This window comes from Pseudophryne corroboree, chromosome 2 (genome assembly GCF_028390025.1).
Source record: "Pseudophryne corroboree isolate aPseCor3 chromosome 2, aPseCor3.hap2, whole genome shotgun sequence".
NCBI classification, from domain to species: domain Eukaryota; kingdom Metazoa; phylum Chordata; class Amphibia; order Anura; family Myobatrachidae; genus Pseudophryne; species Pseudophryne corroboree.
Genome location: NC_086445.1, coordinates 127,959,006 through 127,981,958, shown reverse-complemented (window position 1 = coordinate 127,981,958; position 22,953 = coordinate 127,959,006). Strand labels below are relative to the sequence as shown.

General features: G+C 45.6%; 1 long non-coding RNA gene across 1 annotated transcript in view; it reads left to right on the top strand.

Moving 5' to 3' along the window:
* LOC135002931 (uncharacterized) overlaps window positions 1–22,752 on the top strand; it is an 86,413-nt gene extending 63,661 nt beyond the window's left edge. The window contains exon 3 of the long non-coding RNA XR_010204036.1: window positions 22,315–22,752. This is a non-coding gene — a long non-coding RNA (uncharacterized LOC135002931). The remainder of the gene's footprint in view (window positions 1–22,314) is intronic.
* Window positions 22,753–22,953: the final 201 nt, after the last annotated feature.

Genomic DNA, 22,953 nt, shown 5'->3' with positions numbered 1-22,953 from the left:
AGCAGTTTTTGCTATTCTCACAAAACTGCTACTGACGCTCAGTAATAACCCCCTACATCTCTATTCATCATTGGTAGATCTGTGGCCACCTATAGCAGAAATTCAGAATGCAGTTTGTCCCCTATATATCAATCTAGGGCTCAACTTGGAGAGAAATCCACTTTCTCTTACATCCTAGAGGATGCTGGGGACTCCGTAAGGACCATGGGGATAGACGGGCTCCGCAGGAGACATGGGCACTTTAAGAAAGACTTTAGGTATGGGTGTGCACTGGCTCCTCCCTCTATGCCCCTCCTCCAGACCTCAGTTTGATACTGTGCCCAGAGGAGATGGGTGCACTACAGGGAGCTCTCCTGAGTTTCCTGTCAGAAAGTATTTTGTTAGGTTTTTTATTTTCAGGGAGCCTGCTGGCAACAGACTCCCTGCATCGAGGGACTGAGGAGAGAGAAGCAGACCTACTTCTGTGAGTTTCGAGGCTCTGCTTCTTAGGCTACTGGACACCATTAGCTCCAGAGGGAGTCGGAACACAGGTCTCACCCTGGAGTTCATCCCGGAGCCGCACCGCCGTCCTCCTCACAGAGCCGGAAGATAGAAGCCGGGTGAGTATGAGAAGAAAGAAGACTTCAGAGGCGGCAGAAGACTTCAGAGGCGGCAGAAGACTTCAGATCTTCACTGAGGTAACGCACAGCAGTAAAGCTGTGCGCCATTGCTCCCATACACCTCACACACGGCAGTCACTGTAAGGGTGCAGGGCGCAGGGGGGGGGGGCACCCTGGGCAGCATATGAACCTCTCTTTGGCAAAAGTATATATGTATACAGCTGGCCACTATATATATATATATATATATAAGCCCCCGCCAATTTTTTATGTATTTGAGCGGGACAGAAGCCCGCCGCCGAGGGGGCGGGGCTTCTCCCTCAGCACTCACCAGCGCCATTTTCTCCACAGCACAGCTGAGAGGAAGCTCCCCAGACTCTCCCCTGCTTATACCATGAAAGAGGGTTTTAAAGAAGAGGGGGGGGGCACATAATTAGGCGCATATATACATATACACACAGCGTGTCAAAGTCAGAAAAATATCTCTATGCACACTACCATATTTGCACCTCACACAGGTCCGTGCTGCGCATGCGTACGCTCTCCCGTACGTGCGCATACTCACAGTCGCGGGCACCCGCAGGCGCACGGTATGCGTATTTACGGTAGAGTTTATGTGATCGTAGCGTGCGACTCAATCATTACATATTTTCACTATATAATGTATTTTGTAGATCATGGTCCCTTTGATAGATTCTGAAAGTTTAGTTAACATAGCATGTTCCTGAACAGAGAGATCCCTCTTTGTATTGTACGAAGGGTCTAACAGGGGTCATACAGTGGTGTTTGGTACCCATCGGAAGAGTATTTAAATAGCAATATTCCGGTGTTGGTTTGGAGCGGATTAATCGCTCGTGCGAATAGTTATGGACATAAGAAGTTTATGTCCATTTACTATTATTTGTTCTTATTTAGTCATGCGGCGGGAAACCCAGTATCCCACCCACCTGAACAGTTGGAAGCAGTCACAGCCCACCTGTATGAATCAACCTATGACCTTTTGTTATAATGCGAAGCCGAATTCCTGTGTCCAATGAACAATGAGATTGTAGGGACCATTGGATTGTATTGTGTGTGGGGCATAAATAGGCAGGCCGACCATATCCAGTTCACTCTCTTCAACGGTTCTCATTGCTGATAATCGGGAGCTGGATATCGAGGCGCATGCGATCGTTTCCCCTTGTGCGTAAGTGTTTCTCCGCAACTATATTGATCTTCTTGTTATTGTGGGCCAATTTCTCTCTCTCTCTCTCTCTTCTCCTCTTTCTCTCTTATTTTCTCTTAAATAGTAATTGTATTATATTTCCGGTGTAGTTATCTGGTTAGGTAGTCTATGTTATATTGTAGTGTATGATTTGTATTTGTATTAATTCTTTTGCAAGTATATCATTCATAATATATATATATTAGGCGTTGGACCCTAAGCCCAGGTATCTGTGTATTTCTTATAGTGTTAAGTATTCTCAGAGCGTCGGTGACGCTCATACAGCTTTTGAGTTAATAAGGTTATACTGTGTTGCATTTACACTCTATCATTACACTAAGGTTTTACTGCACAATACACTGTTTATGGTTTAGATACAAAGGTTTAACATTGTGAGCGTCAGCGCCGCTGGTGATCTCCTCGTGGTCCCGAGCGTCCGCTACGCTATAGCGAATCATTAAGTTAGTCAGCAGCCAATAGCGTGCCTGCCCGTGATCTCTTGGCCGTGAGCGAACTTGACGCTTGAGCGTCTCGACTACGGCTAAGCGATTGTTACGCAACGTGCGTACCCTTACGGTACTTCATACGTAGATAGCGTACAGTGTTCTTAGACCTCATAAAGGGTATTATATAAGATAAATATTTAGCTTTATCAATTGCGGGCTCGTCCTGTCCTTCACACATCTGCACTAGGTAATTTCAGCAGACATTATCCAGCAGCAAAGGGCGGGAGATCATATTCCTCGTAGTGCTGTTTGGATAAGCGTCTGCTTCTCTTAGTAAAGGGTGCTGAAGGAATCCGGGAACCGGAGGTAAGAACAACACACTAGTCTCTTTTAAAACTGTTTATTTTTCTGTCTTGCGTACACACGCACGCATATCTGCATTTCTTTTCATTCGTGTATTTTCATATATCACTCTCCTGTTTGCCAGTTTTATAGTTGATAAACGTGCTAAGAGATTTGCCGCTATTTCATAGTTTAAGAGTAAAGGTAACATAGTTAAAGTATAGACAAACACACAGTTTTGCCTGGGAGACAAGGCGAAGTCAGTGTGGTGCGCGGTAGATGATAAAGGATCATCTACATTGATAAACGTATAAATTGTGTTACGGTGGATCTTTGCTTTGCGTACACGTGTCTCTAACAAAGGACTGAGACTTGCGTACGCAACCCAAGGGCCGACGCACGCAGCGTATATTACGCAACGGAGCGTACGGGTACGCCCACGTAACTCAAATCACAAGTGTTAATTTTTTTTTCTTCAACGCGATAAATAGCGCAACGCGGTAAATAACGCAAGGCGATAAATCGCGCAAATCTATTTTAACATTCGAAATTTAAATTAACAGATCCTTCTCCTAATTTGTAACACATCTGGTCTAAAGAGAAAATTTCTGCGCAGAAATAGAAATAGAAACAAAAGTGTATATGTGGTGAGTGAGTGTTTGTTTTTACAATTTTTGAGGTTGAACCACAAGAAAAGTCGAGTTCTCGTGAGGTACATGCGTGTAAGTGACGTACATGGTGGCTAGGGAGGCATCCCTGGTTAAAACATACAATTTGAGCATTAGAGTGTAGCAGACCAGGAGGTCATACTGTAACAGACCAGGAGGTCATAACAGACCAGCAGGTTTAGGTACAGCAGACAAGGAAGTCCGCTATACAGTCCACAGGCACAACACCAAGAAAGGGTTGGTGCAACACCCATATAGGCCATACAAGCTCTGGCTGAAGGAATTCGCAGCCGTAATTTTTGATTCCACTGGTCGCTCCGTACATAAGATTAGTTGCTTATGTGCTGAACGATTGTACCGCACGTAATTGTGTGCATTAGTAAACCTGACCGGTACTATTTGTGTACGAAGGTCATAAACGCTATTTGTACATTCTAACGTGATTTGTGTAATTTTTTTTATTTTAAGGGAGGTTCGCTGCTCACTCAGGAACTATCCAACAACCAATAGTTACTGGAAAGAGTAAGTGTTCTTCGGATCACCCTCGCAGGTTCCAGTAAATAGAGGTTCAGGTCGCAGGGGCCCTGGGTCGAGTACGCCAGCACTATATCAGTGTGATCAGGTCGTATTGGTCGGCGTGGGCGAGTGAGTGGGGTACTCGGTAAACCGCCACCGTCAGCCTATTTTGAACATTTTGGTTTGCGTAAGGGTTGGCTGAATAAAGCAACACCTTCGAACTATGGGGGCCACTTGTTCAGGTAGGGGGCGATCAACCTCGGTTCGGGTTGATTCAGTGAACCGACCAGTCGGGTCGGCAAGGTACGTAATGTGTGAGAAATACGGAAGTCACACAGAAGCTTTATGTGATGAATGGGAGAGAATGACGGTACATGACGGGGAGAAATTCCCAAGAGTAGGTAGCTTCAGCACAGAAGTGTTAACGAATTTAAGGAGAAGGATATGTCTCATTAAATCAGCCAAGAGACGAATCAAGCATTATGATTATTTACAGTTGTGGCAACAGGAGGGTGACATACAGAGAGGATTGGCTCAGGCGGCGGGATCTGGCTCGATCAGGAAACTGATAGCCACGGCCCCACCGCCACCATATATATCGGGAGAAAAATTGGTTGCGGAGAATGACGCACTAAGGTGTAACACACAAACACTTAGCAACTGTGTAAATGTTAAAGATAATGTTAACCAATTAACCAATGCAAATATTAACCCGTGCAAGTTGTACCCTGTTTTGAACTTTCCTCAGGAGTGTGATCAAGAGGACGAATCGGCAACAATTTCAGCGCTCTCTCTAGCAGCCACCATAGCAGAGACCACAGTAGGCACAGCTCCACCCCCGAGATTAGTAACAAAGGCCCCTAGCGGAGGGATAGGTGAGGTCGTATCAACGGGTAAGTACGGCACCATACACTATGCTGAAACTATTTCACCACAGCCTGTAGAATCTACACAGAATGAGGTTGTTAGAGTTAATCCTGTTAAGGTAATAGTAGTTCCAAATGGGAAAACAGACACTTCAGGAGTCACTCCTGTTAGGAACATTGCCATGTACAGCCCATTTTCCCGAATGGATTTAAGGACCATAGTGTCTGAATTCCCTGACCCTAGAAAAGACTTAGTTGCCAGCCAAAAATACATCAGAGACCTAGGTAACACTGTAGAGCCCAACAATAAAGACTGGCAGATATTGCTGAGAGCATGTTTACCCTCCAATGTCGACGCAGCTCAATTTTTAGCTGACTGTGGATTAGATCAGGATGTACCTCTTACAGATGTGTACAACAAAGACAATGTAAAAAGAATAAGCTTACAGTTAAAAGAGTATTTCCCAGCCGTAGTTAAATGGAACAAAATATTCTCCATTAAACAGAAGGAGTCAGAAACAGCTGCAGAGTATTTTCACAGAGCATTATCAGAAATGGCAAAATACACAGGCATAGAGGACATTAAAACAAACATAAACCATCGAGAAGTAGCAGTATCGGTACTGATGGATGGTTTAAAAGAGTCATTGAAGACTAGGGTACAGACCACACAACCATGTTGGCGAGGTCTGTCTGTGGCTACTTTGAGAGAGGCTGCTATTGATCACGATAGGAACATCACCAGACACAGGGAACAACAAGGTGATAAGTTAATGGCAGTAAGTATACAGGCCCTGACCACAAGGCAGCCTTTGTTTATATCACCAAACCCTGTGGGTAAGTCAAATGTGGTTACTTGTTATTCTTGTCATAAACAGGGACACATGGCACGAGATTGTAGAGTGAAGAATTCACGAAACTCATACCAACCCCCTAGACAACGACACGACACACGACATTGGGATCAGGGTCCGCAGAAACGGAGTTATGAGCCACATGCAGGGGAAACAAAAAGATATCCCCCGAACAGAGACTGGCAAGCCTCTGGTAGCTCCCAATTAACTCCATCACAAGTAGTTGCTGCCAGCGGGATTCAGGGAGGTCACCATACCCAATAGGGGTGTGGCCATACCTGTAATCTGCAGCCAGTAAAATTGATTGCAAGCCTTGGAAGTGAACCAGAAATTGCAATCAATGTAGCTGGTAAATCATTAAACTTTCTTGTAGACACAGGGGCGGCCAAATCAGTGATAAATTCGACAGTGGGCATGAGAACCACTGGTAAGACAATTCCAGCCATAGGGGTAACGGGAGTAGTCCAGCACTACCCTGTTAGCAAACCAGCCGAGATTACAGTAGGGCCTTTACATACCAAGCATTCCTTTTTGCTGGCTGCATCGGCACCGACTAATCTCCTGGGAAGAGACTTACTGTGTAAAATGGGGTGCGTCATTTATTGTACTCCTGAAGGTGTATTCTTGGACATACCTGAGAATCACGCTCAGGAAGTGCGAGACATGTTAGACTCCCCGTCAAAATTAATGTCACATACCATTATGACAAATAGGACTCCCTCCCAAGTAGAAGAAATGACATCTCAGATACCAGAGTCACTTTGGACTAAAGATGGACAGGAAACTGGATTAATGGCAAACGTAGCTCCGGTAGTTGTACAAGTAAAAGATGGTAGGATAGCTCCAAAAATCCCACAGTACCCTCTGAAGCCAGAGGTGGAGTTAGGAGTGTATCCCGTAATAGAGCGCTTGCTACAACAGGGCATTCTGGTAAGAACGTCCAGCACTGCCAATAGTCCCATCTTCCCTGTTAAAAAGAGTGGGGGGAGGGGTTACCGGCTAGTGCAGGATCTAAGGGGGATTAACAAAATAGTTGAGAGTCAGTTCCCCGTAGTGCCAAATCCAGCTGTCATCCTAATGCAAATCCCTCCCACTGCGAAATTTTTCACTGTTATTGACCTCTGCTCCGCTTTCTTTTCGGTACCTCTGCACCCTGACAGCCAATATTTGTTTGCATTTACATACAGAGGAATGGAATACACATGGACTCGATTACCACAAGGATTCATAGATAGTCCAAGTATATTTTCCCAGGCTTTGCATGATTGTTTACAGTCTTTCCAACCAGTGAGTGGATCAGTATTAATACAGTACGTGGATGATCTACTACTGTGTTCTGATTCATTGGAAGCATCCCTGAAGGATACGAAACAGCTCCTGTTTCATCTTTCAGACACAGGACACAAGGTTTCCAAAGACAAGTTGCAATTATGCCAAACTAAGGTAAAATATTTGGGACACTGTCTAACACAAGGACTGAGACACCTGACCGCTGATAGAATTCAAGCAATTAGAGACATGACTCTGCCACAAACCCAGCAACAGATCAGAACGTTTTTAGGAATGTGTGGGTATTGCCGTAACTGGATCCCAGGGTTTTCCATTCTAGCGTTACCCTTGCAGGAGATGGTCTCCTCAAACAAACCTGATCGGATTTCGCATACAGACGAGTCTGAGACAGCATTTGAGAGACTTAAACAGTGCCTAACGCAGGCACCAGCATTAGGTATGCCAGACTATGGGAAACCCTTTGAACTATACGGAACAGAAAGTGCTGGTTGCGCGGCAGGCGTACTAACCCAAAAGCACGGTGATGCCAGCAGGCCGGTAGCATATTACAGCGCTCAGCTAGATACGGTAGCGCGATCCCTCCCCACATGCTTGCGAAGCGTTGCCGCGATAGCATTGCTAGTAACGAAAAGCGAAGACGTCGTGCTAGGTCACAACCTCACAATTCATACACCACATGCAGTGTCAGCCTTGTTAAATTCTGCCCAAACCAGACACGTCTCATCAGCGCGGTTTACAAGATGGGAATTGGCACTAATGGCCCCCGTAAACCTCACCATAAGGAGATGCAGTGCATTAAATCCTGCAACATATCTCCCAGGTGTGCCTGGACAGGCACAAAGGGTGGAGGATGAGAGTGGTGGGGAAGGAGAATTTAATACAAAGGAAGACACACATGATTGTATGGAATATTTGACCCAAAATTTTACCGCAAGGCCTGACATCAGTGACAACCGACTGGAAGATGTAGAACTTACGTTCTACACGGACGGTAGTTGTCATAGACAGTCAGACTCGGGAGACTTGTGTACTGGATACGCAGTCGTAGATGACCAAGGCACCATAGAAGCGGAACCGCTAGGCCCACCTCACTCAGCCCAGGTTGCTGAACTGGTCGCCCTAACCAGAGCATGTGAATTGGCTAAGGGCAAATCAGCCAATATCTACACCGATTCTAGATACGCATTCGGGGTAGTCCATGATTTCGGAGCCCTATGGCGCCTCAGAAATTTCATGACGGCAGCTGGTACACCGGTAGCGCATGCAGCTCATATAAAAAGGCTTCTAACAGCGATACAGGAACCCGACAGAGTGGCTGTTATCAAATGTAAAGCACACACATATAGCCAAGACCCAGTATCACTTGGTAACAGCCGAGCAGACGAAGCTGCTAAATTAGCAGCTGCTACCCCCAGACAGACAGACACCACACAACTGATGGTATTTAATACCATCAACACACAGAAGTTGTGTGAGATGCAAAATTTGTGTTCCACACAGGAAAAGGCAGTCTGGAAGGCAAAAGGATATGGTCAGGAGTCCTCAGGACTCTGGACGGATGGACACGGTAAACCAGTGGCCCCCAGAGCATACCTTCCATGTTTAGCTGAGGCAGCTCACGGGCTGACTCATCTGGGCAAGGAAGGGATGTGCAAGTTGGTAAGAGCATATTGGTGTGCCCCAGGATTTTCATCTCATGCGAGTAAAAGGGCAATGTCATGCCTTACCTGTCTGAGAAAGAACACCGGAAAGGCAATACCTACAGAACCATCTCATATCCCACCTGCCGGCGGCCCTTTCCAGGTAATACAGATTGACTTTATTCAATTACCCCCTTGTCGAAATTTGAAATATGTACTTGTTTGTATAGATGTTTTCTCAAATTGGGTCGAAGCATTTCCAGCGGCCACAAATACCGCTATGTTTACTGCTAAGAAAATTGTGCAGGAATTTGTATGTAGATATGGTATCCCTAGAATTATTGAAAGTGATAGGGGTACCCATTTTACAGGTGATGTCTTCCAAGGAATGTGTAAATTGATGGGAATTGATAGCAAGCTGCACACTCCATACCGTCCACAGGCGAGTGCGAAAGTGGAAAGAGTGAACAGCACTATTAAAAATAAACTGAGTAAAGTGATGGCAGAGACAGGATTGACATGGCCAGAAGCTTTACCCATTGTACTGTACAGCATCAGAACCACTCCCAGGTCCCCTCTTAATCTGTCTCCCTTTGAAATCTTGTTTGGTCGACAACCGCATGTTATGATTAACCCTCTGTCACGATCCGGGTATCTGGACGCCATTTCTTACCCATCAGATGCCTCCTAAGGCTGGCTCAGCGCTCCAGGACCGGATCCCATCTGTTATCCTGATGTGTACATTCCTGTATCCTCTCCTGTCACTCTGGGACGCTGTCACAGTAAACGCCATATTACACCTGGCATGGCGTCTCCCGCGGCCTCCGCCGCCGTCCCTGAACTTCTGCATGCAGAGTGTCTGAGTGGCGATTACGTCAGCCGCGGCCTCCGCTGTGTCCGCGTGGTTGGATGTGCATCTGTCAGCCTGGCGCCTCCTGTCTCCGGTGGCCGGCGCCGCCATTACTGTTTTCATTACCACATGGATTACAAACCAAACTTCCCTCCAAGTGTCTGCATGGGCGCAGCCATCTTGGATTCTGTCAGCTGATCATTTCCACCAATCTGTTCTCAGTATTGATAATCTGCATAATTGCCTAGCCAATCCCTTCCTTGCTGCAGGTATAAATACACTGTGCCTGAGCAAGGAAGGCGTCAGTGCTTTGGTTGTCAAACCTAGTTCCTGTTTGTCTCTCTCCTGTGATTGTCTTCCAGGTTCCAGCTCCTGTCTCAAGACTTCCACCATAGAGACCCGCACCAGCATTCCACCTGCGGTGTAGCCTGACTCTCCAATCCATTGTGGATTCATCTGTTTCCAGCTACAACATTACCTGCTTCCAGCTCAGCTTCCAGCAGAGTACAGCTTCCCTTAAAGGGCCGGTGTCCTTTCTACACTTTACCACTCTCCACCGGTATTATTATTTCTCCGCTCTCAAGTTCTACATTTCAGTTCATATTTCATCGCTTCCAAGTTCATTTATTATTTAACTGGTTCCAGCCAGTATCCACTCCGTGCTAACAACAGTCTGGTTCCAGCCAGTATCCACAGCAGCTGTTTTATCTTCAGCAACCCAGCTTTTCCTGGAACACCAGCTGGCACAATCCTGGGTTATCTCCATTGCTACAGTCGGGCCTGGTAAGGACTTTCCATCTAGAAGATCATAAGAACTATCTCACACTACCAGTGCCCTGTGGCTCCTGCCATCCTGTAGTACCCAGGAACTGTATTTATTCTTTGCTGACTTTTACGTTTTCTTTTACTGCTGCTGTGTTGCGGAGTTGTCATAATAAACATCATTGACTTTTATCCAAGTTGTCGTGGTCACGCCTTCGGGCAGTTATTATTTATGTTACTTACATGTCCAGGGGTCTGATACAACCTCCCAGGTTCCGGTACATCTCAGCCCCTACAACTGAGGCTGCCTCCCGTCAGCTCAGGCCCTCAGTTGTGACAGTAAGCACTGACCTAATGAATCCAGCCGGAGACCAGGATCAAGCGGCCAGGCCGATGCAAGAACTGGCAGCCCGACTAGAACATCAGGAGGCTGCACAGGGCCACATCATCCGCTGTCTCCAGGATCTCTCTACTCGGCTGGATGGGATTCAGACAACTCTCCGTGGATCAGGCGCGTCTGGTGCGTCAACCACAGTGACTCCAGCTATAACCCCACCCACCTTACCCATTTCTGCTCCACGTCTTCATCTTCCAACGCCAGCAAAATTTGACGGATCTCCAAGATTCTGCAGGGGATTTCTCAACCAGTGTGAGATTCAGTTTGAGCTACAACCTGGCAATTTTCCCAGTGACCGTACAAAAATTGCCTACATTATTTCTCTTCTCAGTGGCTCAGCCCTTGATTGGGCATCACCGTTATGGGAGAGGTCCGACACCCTGCTATCTTCCTACACTGCCTTCGTGTCAACATTCAGGCGCATCTTCGACGAGCCAGGCCGGGTAACCTCAGCTTCATCCGAGATTCTCCGTTTACGCCAGGGGTCACGTACTGTAGGACAATATCTGATACAGTTCCAGATCCTGGCGTCCGAACTGGCATGGAACGACGAGGCCCTGTATGCTGCATTCTGGCATGGCTTATCTGAGCGTATTAAAGATGAGTTAGCTACCAGAGACTTACCTTCTAAGTTAGATGAGCTAATCTCACTCTGCACGAAAGTTGATTTACGTTTCAGAGAGAGAGCAACTGAGCGTGGAAGATCATCTGCTCCAAAATCTTCTGCTCCTCCTCCTCGTCAACTGTCACCATCTAAAGATGAGCCCATGCAACTTGGCCGTTCCCGTTTAACTCCTGCTGAGCGCCGAAGACGTCTCTCCGAGTTTCTCTGTCTCTATTGTGCAGCTCCGTCTCACACCATTAATGCCTGTCCCAAACGTCCGGGAAACTCCAAATCCTAGCTCGCCAAGGAGAGGGCCGGCTAGGAGTAATGATCTCCTCTCCATCTTCTCAAGATTGTAATCTCCCAGTCTCGCTTCAAGTTGCTCAACGTTATCGGAACGTCATTGCCCTCCTTGATTCCGGAGCAGCTGGGAACTTTATTACCGAAGCCTATGTTAAACGGTGGTCCCTACCCACCGAGAGACTTCCTTCGTCCATTTCTTTAACTGCCGTGGATGGCAGCAAAATTTTTGATGCAGTTATTTCTTTAAGGACTCTACCAGTTCGTCTGAGAGTGGGAGTTCTTCATTCCGAACTTATTTCTTTTTTAGTGATTCCAAGAGCCACACATCCTGTGGTCCTGGGCCTTCCATGGCTCCGTCTTCACAATCCTACAATTGATTGGACGACTACGCAAATCCTGGCATGGGGTTCCTCCTGTGCTGAGACATGTTTGTTTAAAGTATTGCCTGTCTGTTCTTCCTCCCCCAGGTCGTCTGATGTTCCACCTCCTCCATATCAAGATTTCACGGATGTGTTCAGTAAAGCTTCTGCTGATATCCTTCCTCCTCATAGAGAATGGGACTGTCCGATTGATCTCGTTCCAGGGAAGGTTCCACCTCGAGGCCGAACTTATCCGTTGTCTCTGCCTGAGACGCATTCTATGGAGGAATATATTAAAGAGAACCTAGCAAAGGGGTTCATTCGACCTTCTTCTTCTCCAGCCGGCGCAGGCTTCTTTTTTGTAAAAAAGAAAGATGGTGGTCTGCGGCCGTGCATCGACTACAGAGGTTTGAACGACATTACCATCAAGAACCGTTATCCTTTACCCCTGATTACTGAGCTCTTTGACAGAGTTAGCGGAGCTACCATCTTTACAAAGCTGGACTTGCGAGGTGCATACAATCTCATCCGGATCCGTGAGGGTGACGAGTGGAAGACCGCATTTAACACCCGTGACGGACATTATGAGTACCTCGTCATGCCCTTCGGATTGAGCAATGCTCCAGCTGTCTTCCAGCATTTCGTCAATGAGATCTTCAGAGACATTCTATACCGTCATGTCGTGGTCTATCTAGATGATATCCTCATTTTTGCCAACAATTTAGAGGAACATCGTTTTTGGGTAAAGGAGGTTCTGTCCCGTCTCCGTGTCAATCATCTCTATTGCAAATTAGAGAAATGCGTCTTTGAAGTCAAGTCCATTCCGTTTCTAGGGTACATTGTGTCCGGTTCCGGACTAGAGATGGATCCTGAGAAACTACAAGCAATTCAGAATTGGCCGGTACCCTTAACCCTCAAAGGGGTCCAGAGGTTCTTAGGGTTCGCCAATTATTACCGAAAGTTTATACGAGACTTTTCCACCATTGTGGCGCCTATTACTGCTTTCACCAAGAAGGGTGCTAACCCGTCCAAGTGGTCTGAAGAAGCCATGCAAGCTTTTCATCTTTTAAAACAGAGGTTCATCTCTGCGCCTGTCCTGAAACAGCCTGACATCGACTCTCCTTTCATCCTAGAGGTGGATGCCTCCTCCGTTGGAGTAGGAGCGGTGTTATCTCAGAGGGCTAAAGATGGCCATTTACATCCTTGCAGTTTCTTCTCACGGAAGTTCTCCCCAGCGGAGCGCAACTATGCCATTGGCGACCAGGAGTTGCTAGCCATCAAGCTCGCTCTAGAGGAGTGGAGATATCTGTTGGAGGGAGCTTCTCATTCAATCACCATCCTTACAGACCACAAGAACCTTCTATATTTGAAAGGCGCACAATGTCTCAACCCTCGTCAGGCCAGATGGGCACTTTTCTTTTCCAGGTTCGACTTTAAACTCCAGTTCTGTCCGGGCTCTCAGAATCGCAAGGCCGATGCCCTTTCCCGCTCATGGGAGCAAGAAAATGAGTCAGAGTCTTCAGACAAGCATCCTATTATAAGTCCGTTGGCATTCTCCACGGTAGGGATGGACTCTACGCCCCCATCAGGGAAAAGTTTTGTGAAGCCGATGCTAAGGAAGAAGCTCATGCATTGGGCCCATGCTTCCCGTTTTGCCGGACATACAGGTATCCAAAAAACCCTGGAGTTTATCTCTAGGTCCTATTGGTGGCCAACTCTGAAAAAGGACGTCTTGGAGTTTATTGCATCTTGCCCAAAGTGTGCCCAACATAAAGTATCCCGCCAGTCGCCTGCGGGGCAACTGGTTCCACTATCCGTTCCCCGTCGACCATGGACCCACTTGTCGATGGATTTCATTACAGACTTACCCATGTGCAACAAGTTCAATACCATCTGGGTGGTAGTTGACCGGTTCACCAAGATGGCACACTTCATTCCTCTCACCGGTCTTCCGTCAGCTTCCAAGTTGGCTCAAGTATTCATACAAGAGATCTTCCGACTCCACGGTCTTCCTGAAGAAATTATCTCTGATCGAGGAGTTCAATTCACAGCCAAATTCTGGCGAAGTTTATGTCAAGTCCTCCAAGTCAAGCTAAAGTTTTCCACGGCTTACCATCCTCAGACCAATGGTCAAACCGAGAGGGTGAATCAGGACTTGGAGGCCTTCCTCCGCATCTATGTGTCCTCCTCTCAAGATGACTGGGTTCAATTACTTCCCTGGGCCGAGTTCTGTCATAACAACCAGTATCATTCTTCATCTGCTTCAACACCATTCTTCACTAACTTTGGATTCCACCCTAAAGTCCCTGAGTTCCAACCGCTTCCAGCAACTTCTGTTCCCGCAGTGGATATCACCTTGCATCAGTTTGCCAATATCTGGAAGAGCGTACGATCAGCTCTGCTCAAGGCATCGTTCAGGTACAAGAAGTTTGCGGATAAGAAGCGTCGAGCAGTTCCTGCTCTCAAGGTGGGTGATCGGGTATGGTTATCCACGAAGAATTTGAGGTTAAGAGTTCCCAGTATGAAGTTTGCACCTCGCTATATCGGTCCTTTCAAGATTGAACAAGTCATCAATCCTGTTGCTTACAGACTCCAGTTGCCTCCCTTCTTAAAAATACCCAGGACATTCCATGTTTCCCTGTTGAAACCGCTGATCTTGAATCGGTTTCATTCCTCACTTCCTCCAACTCCGAAAGTCCAAACTCAACGAGGCGTTGAGTATGAAGTGGCCAAGATCCTGGACTCACGTCACCGTTACGGTCAACTACAATATCTTATTGACTGGAAGGGTTATGGTCCTGAGGAACGTTCATGGACCAATGCTTCTGATGTCCATGCTCCTGCCTTGGTCCGGAGATTCCATTCCAAGTTTCCTCAAAAGCCAAAGAAGTGTCCTGGGGCGACTCCTAAAGGGGGGGGTGCTGTCACGATCCGGGTATCTGGACGCCATTTCTTACCCATCAGATGCCTCCTAAGGCTGGCTCAGCGCTCCAGGACCGGATCCCATCTGTTATCCTGATGTGTACATTCCTGTATCCTCTCCTGTCACTCTGGGACGCTGTCACAGTAAACGCCATATTACACCTGGCATGGCGTCTCCCGCGGCCTCCGCCGCCGTCCCTGAACTTCTGCATGCAGAGTGTCTGAGTGGCGATTACGTCAGCCGCGGCCTCCGCTGTGTCCGCGTGGTTGGATGTGCATCTGTCAGCCTGGCGCCTCCTGTCTCCGGTGGCCGGCGCCGCCATTACTGTTTTCATTACCACATGGATTACAAACCAAACTTCCCTCCAAGTGTCTGCATGGGCGCAGCCATCTTGGATTCTGTCAGCTGATCATTTCCACCAATCTGTTCTCAGTATTGATAATCTGCATAATTGCCTAGCCAATCCCTTCCTTGCTGCAGGTATAAATACACTGTGCCTGAGCAAGGAAGGCATCAGTGCTTTGGTTGTCAAACCTAGTTCCTGTTTGTCTCTCTCCTGTGATTGTCTTCCAGGTTCCAGCTCCTGTCTCAAGACTTCCACCATAGAGACCCGCACCAGCATTCCACCTGCGGTGTAGCCTGACTCTCCAATCCATTGTGGATTCATCTGTTTCCAGCTACAACATTACCTGCTTCCAGCTCAGCTTCCAGCAGAGTACAGCTTCCCTTAAAGGGCCGGTGTCCTTTCTACACTTTACCACTCTCCACCGGTATTATTATTTCTCCGCTCTCAAGTTCTACATTTCAGTTCATATTTCATCGCTCCCAAGTTCATTTATTATTTAACTGGTTCCAGCCAGTATCCACTCCGTGCTAACAACAGTCTGGTTCCAGCCAGTATCCACAGCAGCTGTTTTATCTTCAGCAACCCAGCTTTTCCTGGAACACCAGCTGGCACAATCCTGGGTTATCTCCATTGCTACAGTCGGGCCTGGTAAGGACTTTCCATCTAGAAGATCATAAGAACTATCTCGCACTACCAGTGCCCTGTGGCTCCTGCCATCCTGTAGTACCCAGGAACTGTATTTATTCTTTGCTGACTTTTACGTTTTCTTTTACTGCTGCTGTGTTGCGGAGTTGTCATAATAAACATCATTGACTTTTATCCAAGTTGTCGTGGTCACGCCTTCGGGCAGTTATTATTTATGTTACTTACATGTCCAGGGGTCTGATACAACCTCCCAGGTTCCGGTACATCTCAGCCCCTACAACTGAGGCTGCCTCCCGTCAGCTCAGGCCCTCAGTTGTGACACCCTCAGGATGATTTGAAGTGTAACAATGAAGTGACTGTAAAATACTTGATTAACATGAGTAAACAGTTAAGGAATCAAAATGATAATCTGAAGTTAGTGATTCCTGATTTACCAGATAGTAATTGTCATGACATTGAACCTGGGGATTATGTAATGATACGGAATTTTCTACGCTCAGGTTGCCTTATTGACAGATGGGAAGGACCATACCAGGTCTTATTGACTAGCACTACAGCATTGAAGGTTGCTGAGAGAGAGACTTGGGTTCATTCGTCCCACTGTAAGAAGGTTGCTGATCCAGAGAGGTCCCGTGATAAGGAACAGACGGTAGAGGTTGTATCACTGGAGTGTCTGTTCCAGGAGGATTGAGGCGGCACCTGAGCATTGAAAATCACAAGACCAAAAGCAGTTGTCGATCCCCTGTTCCCTTTTATTGTTTTTCACCAACTTCCCATCCCCTCTCCCTCAAATTATTTTTCCCCCTTCTCATTCTTCTCCATTTCCTCCTACAAGATGGACTTGCCCCAAGAGACTGTGATCTGGATTTTCCTGTTGACTATAATGTTGACCAGAGCAGTCTGTTCCGGCGAGAGTACCATGGAGGTCGAGAGAGGTTCTGGAATGGGTTCTGATGATAAAGATGGAGGCGTAGTTTTCCAAGAACAACTTAACCAACAACTAAAGGCGAGTATTGGAAAACGATCCGATAGCATTGACCATAGAAGGAATTGTGAAGGATTGTTAGCTGAAGAAAACTGTATCTGTCGGCTCTGTAACAATGTCATTGAGGATGGGTGCATAAAGAAATGCCAATCCAGTTTTAATATCCATATGGACCGGCATCCATTGAGTGACTATCACTCCTTAGTGGGTAGTGTGTTAAATAAAACAGATTGTTGGGTATGCTCTCAAGTACCTCAAGGTCATAGCAAATCAGGGCTAGTACCATTTCCTTTAATGTTAGGGGAGGTACTTGAGTTAAGGGGTGGGAGACCGGTGGACAGGAGGTTTAATATCTCCAGCCCTCCTAGTTTGAAGCTCAACCAATACCATGTGGATAGGTCCCTATTATGTTTTAACATCTCCAATCCCCGAAAGCCGGGAAATTGGGAAGTGTCATGGAGTAATCAAACCATGACCTTTTCGCATAGAGCAGATAGAATGCCTACAGATACAGAGCTTATACGCCACATAGCCAGTAGAGGAAAATCTTTCCGGTATAGGTATACCTTAGGAAATAGGATTACGAGAGTTGGAGAGGTATCACCAGGATACTGTGCACATATCGTACAACCTGATACGTGTACTAAGCAGATGGAAGAATTAGGGTTAGGAGATTTCACATGAAAGGTGTGTAATATGGTTATGTCCTACTCCGTCCCATATGTTCTCCCCGATGATGCATATTTCATATGCGGGAGAAAGGCGTATAAGTGGCTTGCCCCAAACTCTGAAGGATTGTGTTATATTGGAAAAGTACTGCCTGAAGTAATGACTGTATCACCTGACAAAATGAAAGGCATACACCGTGTTGCCCAAACTCCTTATACTCACACCCATTACGAGCACGTAGTTAAACGGCACCTGATAGAAAGAACAGAGCATCCGGCCTCTGACATGATCCATGAATCCACCGGGATTCAGTTTCTAATCGCGTTAGACATCACTCGCACCGCCAGAGGAGTGTTGAATTATAAATACATATCTGCGCTCGCCAATTTGTTAGATAATATCACTGAAATGTATGATGACACGTTTAGGTATACTGGAAGAGAACTTCAGGCTTATAAAACAGAACTGGTACAGCATAGAATGGTTCTTAATTACCTCACAGCAGTGACAGGCGGATATTGTGTCACACTGGCAACACAATACGGCGTGAAATGTTGCACATATATTACGAATAGCACCGAGGACCCGGTCGAGGTCATAGACCAAAAGATGGACGATATTCTCCAACTGAAGTGGGAATTTCGCAGGAGACACAATCTCACTCTTGCTGCTGTAGGTAATGAGCTGACTGGTTGGGTGTCATGGTTGAACCCGCGAAATTGGTTCTCTGGTTTAGGAGACTGGGCTCAAGGAGTCATAATGGATGTTGGGAAGTTTCTCCTATGTATCTTAGGTGTTATCATAACGATTGGTTTGATATTTAGATGCGGTCAGGCTTTAATGAGGTGCAATCGTCGTACTAGGGTAATGAGTTTAAGGAGTGAGGAAACTGTAATTCCAATGAACTTGATTTATGACCCAAATGTAGAAACAATGATGTGATGAAAATGCGATTTCTACGGTCCATTTCTTTCACCTGTTTTTCCGTTTCCTCCAAGGTAAAAAGACCCACTTGGACGAGGAATTTGATGAGCCGATATACAGACAACAGAGGGATTAAAGAAGAAGTTTTGACAACCTGATACACAGATTTTTGATGAACTATGCCATGGATCCCCAGTTTCCCTAGAAATTTTTAAATTACGCTAGCCCAACACTTTTTGTAAATCTATGGACATTGACAGCTTTTGCTCGCACCTTATGGGCAAAAGCACAAAGAAGACTGCATTCAACAGACACCAAACAAGACCTCAATCGACGAATGTACATTTACCTGACATAGAATACCACCGCATTTACCGTAATTATGTCTTTTCTTCATTTCTACAACCCTCAGGTAATGACACACATAGTCGATAGGGAATACAGGCACAGATATCAGCAATCACATATCTCCCCCATTCATGTATCATCAACTAAAATGTGCTCCCCCATTTTGTTACAACCAAAGCCGAAAAGAGCTCGGTAAAGTTTGACAGCCCATCCACAGACCCGTACCACGGGATAAGAAGGAATTCAAATGTATACTTCGCAATACCTCAAAGCTTGATTTAAAACACGTACGGCACGATGATACATGACCCCCAAGCACGGATTCATACACACATGCTTCTGCTATCTCACTAGATCATACCCTTTTCCTACCTTCTCCTCTCCTCCCCTACCCAACCATGTAAATGTATTAACCCCTGACATATATTTTTCTCCTTTTGAAATGTTTTAGAAGGTGGCAGTTATTGTTGACTGCCAAAGGGTGGACTGTCAAAGTCAGAAAAATATCTCTATGCACACTACCATATTTGCACCTCACACAGGTCCGTGCTGCGCATGCGTACGCTCTCCCGTACGTGCGCATACTCACAGTCGCGGGCACCCGCAGGCGCACGGTATGCGTATTTACGGTAGAGTTTATGTGATCGTAGCGTGCGACTCAATCATTACATATTTTCACTATATAATGTATTTTGTAGATCATGGTCCCTTTGATAGATTCTGAAAGTTTAGTTAACATAGCATGTTCCTGAACAGAGAGATCCCTCTTTGTATTGTACGAAGGGTCTAACAGGGGTCATACAGTGGTGTTTGGTACCCATCGGAAGAGTATTTAAATAGCAATATTCCGGTGTTGGTTTGGAGCGGATTAATCGCTCGTGCGAATAGTTATGGACATAAGAAGTTTATGTCCATTTACTATTATTTGTTCTTATTTAGTCATGCGGCGGGAAACCCAGTATCCCACCCACCTGAACAGTTGGAAGCAGTCACAGCCCACCTGTATGAATCAACCTATGACCTTTTGTTATAATGCGAAGCCGAATTCCTGTGTCCAATGAACAATGAGATTGTAGGGACCATTGGATTGTATTGTGTGTGGGGCATAAATAGGCAGGCCGACCATATCCAGTTCACTCTCTTCAACGGTTCTCATTGCTGATAATCGGGAGCTGGATATCGAGGCGCATGCGATCGTTTCCCCTTGTGCGTAAGTGTTTCTCCGCAACTATATTGATCTTCTTGTTATTGTGGGTCAATTTATCTCTCTCTCTCTCTCTCTCTCTCTTCTCCTCTTTCTCTCTTATTTTCTCTTAAATAGTAATTGTATTATATTTCCGGTGTAGTTATCTGGTTAGGTAGTCTATGTTATATTGTAGTGTATGATTTGTATTTGTATTAATTCTTTTGCAAGTATATCATTCATAATATATATATATTAGGCGTTGGACCCTAAGCCCAGGTATCTGTGTATTTCTTATAGTGTTAAGTATTCTCAGAGCGTCGGTGACGCTCATACAGCTTTTGAGTTAATAAGGTTATACTGTGTTGCATTTACACTCTATCATTACACTAAGGTTTTACTGCACAATACACTGTTTATGGTATAGATACAAAGGTTTAACATTGTGAGCGTCAGCGCCGCTGGTGATCTCCTCGTGGTCCCGAGCGTCCGCTACGCTATAGCGAATCATTAAGTTAGTCAGCAGCCAATAGCGTGCCTGCCCGTGATCTCTTGGCCGTGAGCGAACTTGACGCTTGAGCGTCTCGACTACGGCTAAGCGATTGTTACGCAACGTGCGTACCCTTACGGTACTTCATACGTAGATAGCGTACAGTGTTCTTAGACCTCATAAAGGGTATTATATAAGATAAATATTTAGCTTTATCAAGCGCTACTGGGTAATATATTTATTGTGTTTTTTCCTGGGTCATATAGCGCTGGGGTGTGTGCTGGCATACTCTCTCTCTGTCTCTCCAAAGGGCCTTGTGGGGGAACTGTCTTCAGATAAGAGGATTCCCTGAGTGTGAGGTGTGTCGGTACACGTGTGTTGACATGTCTGAGGTAAAAGGCTCTCCTAGAGAAGACGGGGAGCAAATGAATGTGGTGTCTCCGTCGACAACGCCGACACCTGACTGGATGGATATGTGAAATGTTTTATGTGCTAATGTAAATTTATTGCACAAAAGATTTGAGCTGAAGCTAGGGTACAGCCAGGGAGTCAACCCATGTCTGTCCCTATGTCGCAGGGACCTTCGGGGTCTCAAAAGCGCCCACTATCCCAAATAATAGATACAGATACAGACACGGATTCTGACTCCAGTGTCTACTACGATGATGCAAAATTACAACCAAAATTGGCTAAATGTATATGATTATTGCAATAAAAGATGTTTTGCATATAACAGAGGAACCCCCTGTCCCCGACACGAGGGTACACATGTATAAGGGAAAGAAACCTGAGGTAACCTTTCCCCCCCTCACATGAGTTGAACGAATTATGTGAAAAAGCTTGGGAATCTCCAGACAAAAAACCTCAGATTCCCAAAAGGATTCTTATGGCGTATCCTTTCCCGCCAACAAGATACGGCTACCCTCAGGGATCCTGCTGACCGCAAGCAGGAGATTACCTTGAAGTCCATTTGCACACATTCTGGTACCTTACTCAGACCGGCAATTGCGTCGGCCTGGGTTTGTAGCGCTGTAGCAGCATGGACAGATACCTTATCAGCGGAAATTGAGACCCTAAATAAGGATACCATTTTATTGACCCTAAGGCATATAAAAGATGCTCAAAGACGATATGTCGATTTCTGCTAGACGAGTCCTATGGACCCGGCAATGGACAGGTGATGCCGACTCAAAGAGGCATATGGAGGTTTTATTTGGGATAAATGAGAGCGCAAATGCAATTAATAAAATTGTATATACTTTAATAAATGCACATAATTTATAAAACAAAATATAAAATATAAATTTATCTGAAAAGTGATAATGCTTGACACAACCCCAGAGGATTCCACAAGATGTAAATGATCCGGTAATTGCCTGTAAATCAATCGCTGTCTCATGAATTGATAACTTTTTCCACTGTATTTGGATAAAGTTCCACAAAATAGTATACGATGTTTTAAGGATAATGTCTAATGCTCACCGCTGCTGGAGTTTAATAGCAGTAAACTTCCCAATGTCTGGTGCAGCGGGGGGAGGAAGAGCATACACCTCTCTGGATCCAAATGCCGTGTGAAGAGAGGGAGAGCGGCTGTCAGCAGCACCGCTCGCAGTGTCCCTGTCAGCCCGTGCTCCGGGCTCCACAAACGGGGGCGGGCTGGTGAGATGTTTCCCAGGACACACGCAAGAAGGAGCGCGGCTGCGGACTAGCAGTGGAACAATGGAGACAGAGACCGGAACAGTGATGTGGACCTCACAGGGGTAGCCTTTATGCGTTTCTCCGCTGTCACAATGTAGCGGTTTCCTCAGAAGGTATAATTAGGTGTCAAGCTGGTCTGATATTTAAATGTGCAATTGGCCAATCCGCAGAGACCATTTAGCAGCAACAGGTGTAAAAGGTAATCTAAAACAAGTGTTCAGTATAATGAGGTTTATCTTTATCTACATTTCTTTAAAAAAGCATTATTATGAAGCATCAACAATATTTATTTATACAAACTATCAGTTCTTTAAGGTTTGTTTACAAAAAATTGATGTTTTATTTGATATAAGCAGGCATCACCGCAATTCATGTTTATAATAATATACTTCAACTTACACAGGTACTGAGCTTCTGCTGCAGATTCACAGAAAGGTTCCCTATCTAAGTGATGTTTCTGTACCTGGGTATCCGAATTTTTCTTTTGCAAGTTTTCTCACTATATAAGGCCAAACTGGTTGTATACCAGAAAGCCCCGGTGATATATGGGATTTCCCATCAAGCACATATGAACGAGTCTTATCGTATTTTACTATTCGTATAAACAACTGTATGTTCCAGTCATTCGAGATGTACCCCTGATGAAGTCTTTTGTATAAGACGAAACGCGTTGGTTTATCTGTATTGTGATGTTATCTCCGAACCAACTATGAGGAGAAGGAGGAGACTGTTGTCAATCACCTACAATTGTATTCAACGCTAAGAGTCATACTGCTTAAAGTGTGGAATAACACATCTCTGTATCAATATTGATTTTGAGGTTCTTTTAATAAATTTTATATGTTGGAACATGTTATTACTTTGTTTTAAACATCGTTAACTATTCAAGGGTTAAAAAATTGGGTGTTGATATGACCCCCTGGCGCCGATTCTCCTATTGTTGTATATGTGTGTGTGTGTATATATGTATATGTATATGTATATGTATGTATATATATATATATATATATATATATACACTAGGTGATTCATCGCGCCCTAT